The following is a 14,286-nucleotide window of genomic DNA, read 5'->3' on the forward strand; positions in this document are numbered from 1 at the left end:
TTTGTTCTGGGGAGGTTTTCTGATCTTACCATGTTTCTGCTTAGTCTAATCCAGAAATACATGAAACTGTTATTGACTGTGTTAAATATTTCAAATGTAGCTGTTGCCTACATATTATTTCACATCACCATTCACCTGCTTTTGTCAGAATGTACTTGCTCTATTCTCCATCTCCTTCTGACTATATCTTTTTCCCTTCTGTGTCATCAGTCTGTGTTCTCAGCATTTGCAGAATGCCCATCCCCGAACAGCACCTGTAACTTAGGTCCATTTGTGCCTTTGGCTGCATTGCTCTGTAGCCCTTCATGCTGCTGTGCTTAGCCTCTCTGCACTGTAGACAATCAGGTTAATCTTCCCTTGAAGATGCTGAACAGTTGAATGTACACTGCATATATTGTTTCAATTGTACGTATCGTTAGGAATCCCACTGCCCAAAAATTATTGGCTTCATGAAAGTGTGTAAATCATGGCACATACTACCTCAACAAAACATGTCTGATCTGCACTGGATTATGTATCATGCTGATAGCTATAATGTACACCCTATGTGATGTTAAAATTGTCATTGCTGTGATGAAGCTAGTAAAATTAAGGTTGGGAAGTAACATTTCCTGTGTGTTGTGTTGACATAATTCACATCTGTAAAGGTGTTTTTGGCATACTGTTAAGGGTTGAAATCCAGAAGTATGTGAAAGTCATAGTTTATGCTTTATTTATATTACTTTTATGTGTGTAAGTGTAGTCTACATTTCTTAATAATCCACCATTGTCATCATGATGTCTCAACCATGATTATGTTTCTGACCCGTGCTTTCTCCCTGTTGGAAACACTTTTTTTCTCAAAAAACTTTTTATTGAATTTTTAACAATACAGAAATATAACAGCAACAGCAATAATAGAATACATATTTAAAAATGAAACATTAGGAGATATTTATGATAACACAATTTTGTAAGATGAATGTTTTGTCTCAATGCAGTTTGAGAATATACACTTAACTATCTACATCATATACAAAATGTTAACCAAAGAATATATCAAAATAAGTATTGAGCTAAGACAAAAAATAAGCATAAGGGTATAAGTGAGATTGAGGTCTACAAATCCCATAAGGAGGGTGGCCATCTATACACTATTAATAATATGTAACACCTTTTCTATAGCTTTATTAATATGTGTCGACTTCTTGGGACTTTTCACTATCATTTTCTGCGCACTGATGTATGTGTGGGCTAGAATTTTAAAATTATTCCAATTCAGTTTAGTACGATCTAACCAATTTTGTGTGATATATAATTTTATAAGTGAACATATGTATATTAGCACTTGCATGTCCAATTTAGAGATAAATATTTGGTAAGTGTAGTATTGCAGTCTCCCAAGATAAGGTGGATTTGTGATAACCCATTTTCTGTAAACGGACTTTTAGGGAGGTCCAAAGTTTGTGTGAATGATGACAGGACCAAAAGATGTGTAAAAGATCTGCGTTAGGGTGTGAACAACAAGAACATGAGGGTGATTTATTTGCATCAAATTTGTTGAGCTTAGAAGGAGTGAAGTATGCATTATTGTTGATCATTAGTTGAGTGTAAAAGAGTTTTTTGAAGGGCGAGTATTCTATTGTATTTTTGATAGCTGAGAGTTTCTGATTTATAGATATATGAGAGTTGTGTTTATCCCAATAAGTAGAGAAGAGACACTCTTCACTATGAATTATTTGATTTATGAGATTATAAGATTTAGACAACATTTTCTCTGGGAGTATGAGGACTTTTAAAAACACTTTATAGTTGATAATATCGGTGCTATCTATATTGATGTGTAGGAATTTAGCATTAATTACATCTCTCAGTTGACGTAAGATGACTAGATATTTAATATTAACCTTGAGAATTTTATATATTAGAGATAGTTTCATTCTTGTATTGCATTAGATCCCAAACTGTAAGATCTTTAATCAAGGGAAAATCTGAAAGATTAAAAGACATATTGTCTAAATTGATATTAGGATTTAAGTGAAGAGGTTGCATTAATTGAAATATATTTTCTAGATTTACAAGTTTTACCAATTCTTGAAAAGCAATAATTTTTTGTTTTAAAGAGTTAGGAATTTTAAATTTATTCACACTTCCAATGAAAGGAAAGGAAGAGCTAATGGGTTAATGTTTTTATTTGCAATATGTTGAAACCATAATTCTGTCCAAATAGAATTTTGATTAAACTTCGAGTCTTTATATTTAAAATGGATAATAATTTATTTGCGAGATAATCAAGTAGTAAAGGTGAAAATTGGGAAGACCAAGACCACCCTATTTTTAGGTAAGATTAGCAATGTAAGAAATTCTTACTGATTTAGGAAACCACAAGAAATTAGCCAAAATTTTATTGATTTTGAGAAAAAGATTTTGGAATCATCTGATCCACCGCATTGAATTGAAATAACAATCTGGGAAGAATATTCATTTTTATTATAGCTGCTTTTGATAAAAGTGTTAAATTTAGTAATTTCCATCTGTTCAAGTCAAGTATAATCAATGACCATATTTTAGCCAAATTATTTTGAAATGTGGAGAGACCATTATGATTTATATGAATCCCTAAATATTTGAAATTCTGAACTATCCGAAAAGTGGAATCAGGAAACATATATGACTTGAGCAAGTGGATTTATGGGAAGGATATGTGTTTTTTGAATATTAATCTGATAACCAGAGACCTCTGAGAATTTTTCAATGGAACAAATTAGTTTGGGAAGATCTGAGCAGGGTGTTTGAAAATATAATATAAGATCGTCTGCAAAGGCGGACAAACATACTTTAGTGTTAAGGATTCTAGGAATATTATGATATGTATTTTGCTTAATGTATAATAATAGAGGTTCTATATATAGATTAAATAAGAAAGGAGATAATGGGCATCCTTGCTTTGTGCCATTAAAGATCTTTATATTTTTGGATATTTTCCTGTTAATATAAAGAAAAGTATAAGAGTTTTTATATAGCATTCTAATAGAGTCTATGTAAGTAGATGGTATATTGAAACAAAGCATAATATGAAACAAGAAGTCCCAATTAACCCTATCAAAGCCTTAGCGGCATCAAGAATTAATGCATACATAGGGTTTGAGTCATTTTTGGTAAAGTGAATAAGAGCATCAATTGTCAAGGTATTGTCCCACGAATGTCTATGTGACATAAAGCCCGCTTGTTCCAGAGAAATTAAAGATGGTAAAACATTTTTAAGTCTAGAAGCAAGTATTGAAGCTAAGATTTTGATATCAATGTTAATCAGGGAAATAGGTCTATAATTATTAGGATCATTTTTTTCTTTGTCTCTTTTCAAGATTAATATGGTTTTGAGGTATTCCAATACAGATCAGATATACCATGAATCATTATGTGGTTAAAAATTACTAAGAGAAGGGTGAAATCTCTGATGAGAAAGTTTTAAAAATTCGGTGTGAAGCCATCTGGTCCCGTGATTTACTAGTTTTGAGTCTACTAATGGCTTCCGATATTTCTCTGATAGTCAATGGGGCAGAAAGTGTGTTCTTTTGTGATTCATTTAAACTAGGAAATTTAATAGAAGACGAAATTCACTATGTTTTGTTTACTCCTAAGATTATTGTCTTTTGAATATATCTCTGAGAACAATGATGTAAAAAGCTGCAAAATTTCCTGATCAGTACTGTATTTCTTGTTATTATAATTTAATGTCGAAATTCTAGGAAGAGATTGATTACCTTTTATTATTCTGGCTAACACTTTAGAAGGAACCTGTGCCCATTCAGAGTATGTAGCTAATAACCTTTGCTCTGAAATGGTAAGGTTATGTTGATGCAGAAGCAATAATTCTTTTTGGAATTCAACAATAATTCATATGTTGAAGGATCGGGACTTATTTTGTACTGATTTTCCAAATTTTGAATTTTTGATTTTAATTGTAATTCTTTATTTCTATATTGTTTTTTAAAATATGATGCTTTGTTGATTAATATGCCCCTAAGAGTTGCCTTACATGCGGCCCATTGTATATCTAAAGGGATATCTGATGTGTGTAAATTAAGATGTGTTTCTTTTATTGTTTCAATTATTGATTTATGTATATTTTCCTTTGAAAGCAAATTATTATTCAATGTCCAGCTATTATATGAGCATAATTTTGGTGAATGTGGGACCAAACTTATACTAAGAGATATTCTAGAGTGGTCAGAAAAAAATCTAGGTTCAAGAGAGTAATTTAACTTCCTATGAGTAAAATCATTTGAAATAAGGAAAAAATCTAATCTTGACCAAGATTTATAACATTTTGAATAATATGTGAAAAAGTCTTTTTTATCATTCTGTGTTATAAGAGAAATAGGATCTATAAGGTTTAAATCTATTATAATTTCTTCCAAGGCAATGGATGCTTGAAAATTGTATGAGGAAGATCTACTAGTACGATCAGTGTCAGGATTAATAATAGCATTCCAGTCCCCTCCCAATACTAAATAATAATCTTTGAAGGAGGATAAAATATTATATATTTGAATAAAAAAGATATGTTGTTGTTCACAAGGGCCGTAAAGATTAAAGAATATGACTGGCTTATCAATGTTGTGAAAACCAGAAATAATGTAGCACCATCTTCCATTCACATCATATTTCATCTCTGAAATAGTTCCCTGAAATGTGTTTTTAACTATAATGGCTACCCCGCTTGATTTTGTACTATTACCAGCTGCTACTATCGTTTTAATCCATTTCTTCTTTTTATCTTTATCAAAGTCATCTTTAGTCAAGTGAGTCTCTTGTATAAAGCAAATATTAGCCTTTGATTTAAATAGTAAATGGAATAATAGAGATCTTTTGTTCTTATTTTGTAATCCTCTCACATTCCATGAGTCAATATTTATTGTCATAGTATTAACTAAGAATATATATATAACATATATCTAAGATTTGACAAAAATGAAATATTGGCTATAGACCTCAATATCCCACAACCGTCATACTGATTCATATTGTCTACCTAAAAAGGTTGTTATAAGGATTCGAAAAATTTCTTCCCTAGTACCCCAGTGCCTAGCCACCTAACCCCTACTAGAGAAAAAAAATAAAGATGAATTATATAAGTGAATTTGGTTAACATTTTCAATGTCAATTGCAATGTATCAACATAGTAAACTTTGCATAATTGCTTAACTAAACTAAAACACCATAATACACTATCAAACATATTTACATATCTAACTAAAATCAAGATGTCCAACATGCACAATCCCTACTCTCTTATTCATTGTATAAGCTCCATTTTTGAATAGAAAATATTATTTGTTATAGACATTCCTCAATTTTGTATTTCAGATATTAATGAATCAAATTTATGTAAATGTTTCCATGTACAAAAAAAAAGAAACATATGAAAAATAAGTTTGGTGTTATCCCATATAAATAATAGTTGCTATAGAAACTAATATTGATTATATCAGAGATAAATTGCAGTTTTAACTAAGCTTAGTATAGACATATATGTGTCATATACAAACTGCATTATCATCAGACAAATAATTCGACAATAAAAACTTTGTGTTTTGTTCTGATAATATTTGTGAACGGTCACATCAATATTAACTAACTCAAAATGTAAGCAAATGAATCATATTTCTAAAAAACATTTATGGCTATGCCCCCTTGTGTGGTTAAAACATTTTATACAGAACAGTAACCTTTTAACATGCACATATTTTTATTTGTGGTTGCTTTTTTCTTTCTTCCCCTTTTCCCCCTCTTTTGAGCTGTATGTCTTTTTTTTTAGACCTACCTTTCCATGAGTAAAATTCACTTATTGCTCCATGTATTTTGTATAGTGTTCTTAAATATATTATAAATGATAGCTATACATGAAGCCTTTCACCCATTGCCACCATCAAAGATGGGATCCATTCCAAGCATCTTTCCTGATTAATAAATGTAAAAATAGGTGAAAATATGTGCGTTTGAGTACTGTTTATGGTATTCTGGATTGATCTAACAAGCATAAACACTCTAAGACTTTCCATGCATCCGAGTTTGCTTGTCTGATCAAATCCCACCCCTGCAACCCCTCTCAAAGATCCCCACATGACATGTTGAACCTCAATTCGAAGATAGTATTACACCTGTCTATATTGACAGGGTATTCAAGCTACAATGCATATAGTAGTTGAAACTTGGTAACGTGTAACTCCAAATAGAACTTCTGCATATACCAACAGTATCCCATAAAAGAGCTCTGTACATGCTGCAGTAAACTATAGAAACAGCACTCCCCCTAAACGCTCTCTATCACGCCTAAACAAGCCATCACACAGCAACCTACCATGACATATTATATATTTCTAAGTTATCAAATTAACCCAATTTCAGTGAGTAAGTGCTTCCTGTATATGTTCTAACAATGACGTCACCTCAATGCCTTGAAAATCTACATAAGACAAACACATAGATTAAGATGCAACAAAGCTGCTGATATTTTGCTAGCACTTCTCCCATCCAACGCGCCAGATAGCACCAAAGCCACCAGTCCATCCTAGCGTCGGTGGTCCACCGACACTGTAAAAAAAAGGAAAAAAAAAGAAAAAACATACACTTCACTCCAGTAGCCCTACACATCAGCACGGCGTCACCACCAAATCAAAGCACAAACTGCGGTGCACCCCTTAACAAAGCCGCCCAACCAGCATTGAAAACCGAAGATCTCCTAGCCAAGGGAACCAACACCACACTCCATCCAATCCGAACAAGCCAACCAAGACACCAAAAACACAAAGAATCATGTATTCAACAGAAACTCCAAAGCACGAACCCACAAGAACAGAACCAAGCCAACAACACAAGCCAAAGCGACTCGCCACAGACACCAATCTCCGTGATGCTCTCCACAACAACACACAACAACCAAAGATCCTCCCATCAAGATGCAGACCCCAAGAGAAAAAAAAGAAGAGAGAGAAGAAGCATGAACTAAAAACAATAACAAAAAAAAAAAACGTACCTGTCCTTCAACCCCCACTTCAAAGAATGCATCCATCCAGCCATAAGCATGATGCTCCTCGCCGCTCCGTTCCCCATCACGAAACATGACCATATTCTCACTCATACTGCCGCCAGCTAGAGCTTTACAAATATACGTTCAACGTACAAGGCTCCTTGCCTCGATCCTGTTCCCCATTCCAAACTGGCCAAGAAGGAGACCAGCATTTTAATCAACAAGCAATCAGAATACACCACGAGCATGAAGCTGACAAATACCAAACACTATAGCTCCGTTGAATATACGCTCATAAGCGCTCTCCCCACACCCTCCAACGATGTCATCACAACGATGTCTCAAAGATCCACGGAGGCCGAGCACGCATATCCAACATGTAGTCTAGATGAAAATACACTCTTTAACTATACAATAGCTTCTCAAGTCACCTAAGCTTCCCACTACAGTGATGACGTCACCGCCAAGCTCCATATCTACATAATGATACGTGCCATAGTAGTAACATCTGCTGATGTGTTAGATAAAAGATTTTCTCTCGGAGCAGTCTCGAGAGTCTGTGTATCTCCCTCCAAAAAATTTCTGGCTAAACCAAGGCATTTTATTTGCCTAAAAAGAAAAAACGCTTGTACGCTATTTGAATAGATATAAACAGAAAGTATCTGGAGTGCTGAATCTATTTTAAATACCAGCACCTTAATTGTGAGATAAAACATGAAAGCACATAACAAATTTGCGTTTTCCCATTGCTTCAAGTAAAGAAAAAAAAAACATATTTATGTTTATATATATATGCACTGTACATACTCTTAACAGAGGCAATTTGTGAAGGATTTATACCTCGTATATTCTGTATTATTCTAATCTTTATGAGAAAAATATCGTATTAACACTTGACAAGTTCTTATTTGAACTATGTATAAATACTAAATCTCACTAAGTAAGGGGATCGCAAGATTTATTAAGAGGGTGAAATCTATGTTAATATTTCTGATTTCACCACAAAGAAAGCTAAGACACTTCATGTTTTCTGAAGAAAAGAGGAATGAGTTAACATATTTGTGTACATATTTATACACCTTTTGTTTACCCTTGACAGTAATATATTTCACAATTGATTAAGCTCATTAACTGTATGTAAATAACCTATAAAAAGGAAATATATATATATATTTTCAACATTTTTGTGTCCAGACAATTATGTACCTTGTTAGGAAATTGAGTCCGGAAGCTTTTTGAATGCTTTGAAAAAAACATCTTTTGCTCCCTTAGAATCAGAACAAGTAAACTTTTTTTCATTAAATGTGAATGACAAAGTATTTGGATAAGACATGCGAAATCTTATCCCTCTTTTAATTAATTCTGCACAATAGGGAGAGAGCTTTTGTCTGTTTAGTTTTATTTGAGGAGGAAAATCCTGTGAGAATGATAACTTATGCGATTTCCATACAAACTGTTTCTTACTTTTGGCTGCTTGCAGTATTTGAAAAGCATCTTGAAAATTTAGCAATTTTGTATATATAATTCTTGGTGAGGAAGCATCCTGACTGGCACGTAGAGCTCTGTGTGCTCTCTCAACAGTTATGTTTTTTGAAGTTGCTTCACAGTTTAGTAATGACTCAAATATACTCTTGGACACAGATAGCAAATTATTCTTATCAAAAGATTCTGGTAAACCCCGAATGATAATGTTGTTCCTGCGACTTCTGGCTTCCAAGTCTATCAATTTAGATTGTATTTCAGAAATAGTTTTATCTTTAGACTTTAAATCATTTTCCAATGTCTCAGTTTTTATTTCCATAGCTGAGTTATTGTTTTCAATAATACTCATTCTGTCATTTATTTGTTTTAATGTATCACCAAAGTCAGTAAATTTTTCTGTAAAGTTCTGAATGGCACTTTGTATAGGCTTTAATGCTAGCTTTAACTCGTCTAAATAAAAGTTTGAGTCATTTAATTCTTTGCTACTTACTTTGGCTGGTTCAGAAGAGTTTTGGAAGTTCTCAGTCTTTTAGAAGTATTATCTTTTCTGGTGAATGAACTGATGAGAATTTGGCCTTCGTGGTCTGTGAATCCATAGACTCCGATTTAGTAGCCATGCCCAGTGATTAGATGTTGTTACCAGGGTGACAAGTTCCAGGAAAAGTCTGAAGCAGCAGGTGCCCAAGTCAGATAGCTCCACAATTTGTTCTGAGGTAAAATGTGACCCAAAATAAAAATTCCAAAGCCAAAAATATTCCAACTATATGTAAAAAGCTTAGTATAATCCTTTTATGAAAAAAACTGAGGAAAAATATTAGTCTCAAGTTGTAAAAAATAAAGATGATACTGGTCTGTGAGGAGCTCTAAGAATAGGGACTAGTCTAGTCGGCAGCCATCTTGGAATCCCTGTTGGAAACACTTGATTGTATATAGCAGGCTGCATTACTCATTAAGAAAAACGTAACATTAAATCTCCCTATGGATGTTAAAAATGTCCCAGAAAAATGTAACATTCTTTGTGTGTCTCTCTGTCACTGTCTCCATGTCTCTGTTTGTTCCTACTTGTGTATCATCAGTTTTGACAGTACATATTATGGGATTTTACAAATGTCATGAGGGTAGTGAAGAGTTATACATACATTCTGTTTTGCTTCAATATGTTGCCATATTTGACTTTGAGAAGCAGCAGTTCCTATGAGAAAGGGTTAGATAATACTTATGTCTGTAGATTTGTTTTGGAATACTGCCAAGTTTCAAATCCAGATGTATGCCTAAGTGTTTTTGACTGCTCTGTCTGACTCCTGTGGTTGTAAGGGTTGGCTACACATTTTCTTAACTTATCATTATCCTACTGCTATATTAATGTGTTGCTCCTTATTGGAAACACTGTCTTGTATGGTTTACCTTTACAAAGCTGAATCACAGGGGTGTGATTGCTCATATGAGCGAATCGTAACCACGAAAATGAAAACAGCGACAGTTTTATATGTTCGAAAATCAACAAATCAAAAAGCAGATTAGCTGATTTTCGAACATTAATGTCAAAAAAATCTAATGAAGTGTAAAAGCAGGGGGGCATGCCCCCCCTGCACCCCCATGTGGGGGACACCCCCACACCCCCCTACTTTAATATTTTAACTACAAGATCGCACTACAGTGGGTAAAGGGACCATTTTCCGATCCCCATTATAGTGCAATCCGCCCCAAAATGTTGAATGTGCAATGAGCGAATGTCACTGTGCATTCACTCATTGCACATTCGAACCTTCTTCCGATCGGCGTTTGCAAACTTTGCAAACGGCCTTTTGGACAATTGCTGTTTACCCTTGTGCAATGCACACACATGAAGGTAAAATGACATGTATAGCATATAGACACAGATAGCATGAAGTTCAATTCTGGGGCAAATGTGTTATACAAAACAACAGGAATAGCTTCACTGGCTGAGAAACACTGACATTGCACTGCACACAGCTGTGTGAACATTAGCAAAGATATGAATAAACATTGATACAGCACTGCACACAACTGTGTGAACATTAACATAGTTACCAATAAACAATGATACTGCACTGCACACAGCTGTGTGAACATTAACAAAGTTACCAATGCACATTGATACAGCACTGCACAAAACTGTGTGAACATTAACAAAGTTACCAATGAACATTGATACAGCACTGCATACAGATGTGTGAACATTAACATACTTATCAATGAACATTGATACAGCACTGCACACAGCTGTGTGAACATTAACATACTTACCAATGAACATTGATACAGCACTGCGCACAGTTGTGTGAACATTAACATAGTTACCAATGAAAATTGATACAGCACTGCACACAGCTGCGTGAACATTAAAATAGTTACCAATGAACATTGATACAGCACTGCACACAGCTGTGTGAACATTAACATTGTTACCAATGAACATTAATACAGCACTGCACACAGCTGAGTGAACATTAACATAGTTATCTATGAATATTGATACAGCACTGCACACAGCTATGTGAACATTAACATAGTTACCAGTGGACATTGATACAGCACTGCACACAGCTGTGTGAACATTAAAATAGTTACCAATAAACATTGATACAGCACTGCTCACAGCTGTGTGAACATTAACATAGTTACCAATAAACATTGATACAGCACTGCACACAACTGTGTGAACATTAGCATAGTTACCAATCAACATTGACGCAGCACTGCACAAAGATATGTGAACGTGAGCATAGTTACCAATAAACATTGATAAAGCACTGCACACAGCTTTGTGAACGTTAGCATAGTTACCAATAAACATAGATACAGCATTGCACATAGCTGTGTGAACGTCTTGTACAGATCTTGCCTGCATAATTATGAAATAAACTAAAGAAAAACACAACACAAATATGTGCAGAATGAAGCATAAACTAATCTGTTAGTATACCTGTATGAGTATTCCTGTCCTCAAATGTTCACCTCTTTCCACCCTTTCTGTGTGTCATCAAATAAACCTTCTTGATTCAAAACTTTTTTCATATGCTATGGTTCCACCAGCAATAGCACCTGCAGCTTACATGTAAGGACTGAAGAACTGCAGCTGTCATGACAAGTGGATACATCATGGGATCTATGTCAGACAATCGAGTTTTCAGAAACTTGAAATTCATACAGACAAGACCATATGATCGAGTTTCAGAAAATATGAACATCAAAAAAAAAACCCACAAAAAAATCTCATTTTGTTTACATTTATGCAAGGTAGCAAGCCCCTCTGCATCCTCCCACACTCCCTACAAATTATACAGACCAACTCCTAGATTGTCCCACACTCCCTACAAATTATACAGACCAACTCCTAGATTGTCCCACACTCCCTACAAATAATACAGACCAACTCCTAGATTGTCCCACACTCCCTACAAATTATACAGACCAACTCCTAGATTGCACTACAGTGAAGAAAAGGGTAAGTTCCTGATACTTCCTGTACCACAATCTCCATTCAAAAGCTAAAAGTTTCCAAAAACTTGATCATATGGTCTCAACCATATGAATTTCGTGTTTCTGAAAACTCCATCAGCTGAAGGGGATACACATGAAACATGATTATAACACATATCTGTTCTGTTTTCCTTTAGATTCAGACATATTTTTTGTGTTTACGGCTTATTTGCATGAAGGTTAGCACAGAGCACCATAGACTACTCCTAATTCCCATTCTAAGTTCAACACCTCAAGATATTTTTATGAACGTGCTAATACTTTGCTATCAGCAACACAAATGAGGTTGGCAGCTGTGTGCTTCATGAAGAACGTTAACAAATATATATGTGTGTAAATTGTACAACTTTTGTATTTGTTAATGGAATTTTGAAACCAAAGTATTTGGTTTTCACAGTGATAACTCAAGTAATTTAGTCCGTTAATGAATGTCTGCACTCCAACGGTTACACTTGCAACTTTGTTACAATGGTGTACAACATTTTCACACATAATCCATCAGTGTTACTCATAGGTTCTTAGGTATATACCAGGCTAACAACCACCAAAGCATTTATAAGCCTTGTCACACAACCCAAGCCAATTGCATCCCCTGTTTGCATGTGCGCCATAACAGGGGGGGCTGTTTGTTAGGTGGGGTATGTATGTTAGGAGGCATATGTTAGTTTGGAGGTTCCTAAAAAGCTATGTGTTGGGGGGGTTAGTTAGGGAATGTTTACTGTCAGGCTGTTTCTATTAGACACATGGGACCCAGCCTGGTGATAAATTTGTGATTTCCCATCCATTGCTCAAAGTTACATTTAAATACGGTTAAGGATGGACTCTGCTTCACATGGATGGGAAGCCTATTACAGAGCATAGAGATTCTTTGAGTCACATACCTGCCTCACCAGCATGTTTGACTTCTCTCTCAAGCAAAGTTAAAATCCCTGGATCTAGTGATTCTGGTACTGACTGTCACCCAGCTATCTGCTGTGTGCATGTATAACTGGGGGCTCCTAGATACAGAGATATTGGTCATTTCTCTCACAGAAATACTAGCTTGGATAATGATGATTCCATTGGAAGATATTTGGCTTTCTTAAGAGTATTATGATGTTTCATGTGGCATCAGGAGATGTGGCAATGTTCTGTATGATGCTGCATTAAAAAGGCGTGTGTTTCAGTTTGTGATTATTCATAAATTGTGTAGGATAGCTATTCTCCCATCACAGAGATGACTGAAAAATACATCACATGTGCTTGTGTATTCCTAACAGCAAGCAATGCTGTGTGAGAAATAGACATATAGCAACAGTCCTTAAAGCAATTACAGACATACATATCCCTTGAAGCAATAACATGATGTCATGGCAGTATCTCACAATTTTAGCTGGTTAATTCATATCTTCTGTCATCACATTGTCAAGTGCTCATAACCCACCTTGAGTGACTGTAAGCATCGTGTGTCCTTATATTGTTATATATGGATGACATCAACCACAGTTACAATGTATGCAATTACAGTGGGAGAAAAATTACCCATCCCTTTTATCTCATACAGCTTGTTTGTAACACAATCATATGAGGTAATAACTTCACATAGTTGGAGTCTCACAGTTTTCTTAAGACTTCCACTGTAGTACATATGCTTCATACACATCATTAGTCCTTGGACATATATAGCTTGCTGTTCAATTCCAGCAAAAGGCAAAATTATATGAATATACTGACATTACAAACATAACACTGCATGAAGTTATTGCTCTCAGTTGTTGGTTTGAAGAAAGAAATACAAACACATTTTTTAATATCCTACAAGTGAAACAGTTGTGTAGTGAATGTTGTGGCATGACTGCTCCTGCAGCACAGGCATTGAGTAATGACATGTATAGCATATAGACACAGATAGCATGAAGTTCAATTCTGGGGCAAATGTGTTATACAAAACAACAGGAATAGCTTCACTGGCTGAGAAACACTGACATTGCACTGCACACAGCTGTGTGAACATTAGCAAAGATATGAATAAACATTGATACAGCACTGCACACAACTGTGTGAACATTAACATAGTTACCAATAAACAATGATACTGCACTGCACACAGCTGTGTAAACATTAACATAGTTACAAATTAACATTGACACAGCACCGCACACAGCTGTGTGAACATTAACAAAGTTACCAATGCACATTGATACAGCACTGCACAAAACTGTGTGAACATTAACAAAGTTACCAATGAACATTGATACAGCACTGCATACAGATGTGTGAACATTAACATACTTATCAATGAACATTGA

Source organism: Protopterus annectens, chromosome 15.part0 (genome assembly GCF_019279795.1).
Source record: "Protopterus annectens isolate FY-2018-M chromosome 15.part0, PAN1.0, whole genome shotgun sequence".
Taxonomy (NCBI): Eukaryota; Metazoa; Chordata; order Ceratodontiformes; family Protopteridae; genus Protopterus; species Protopterus annectens.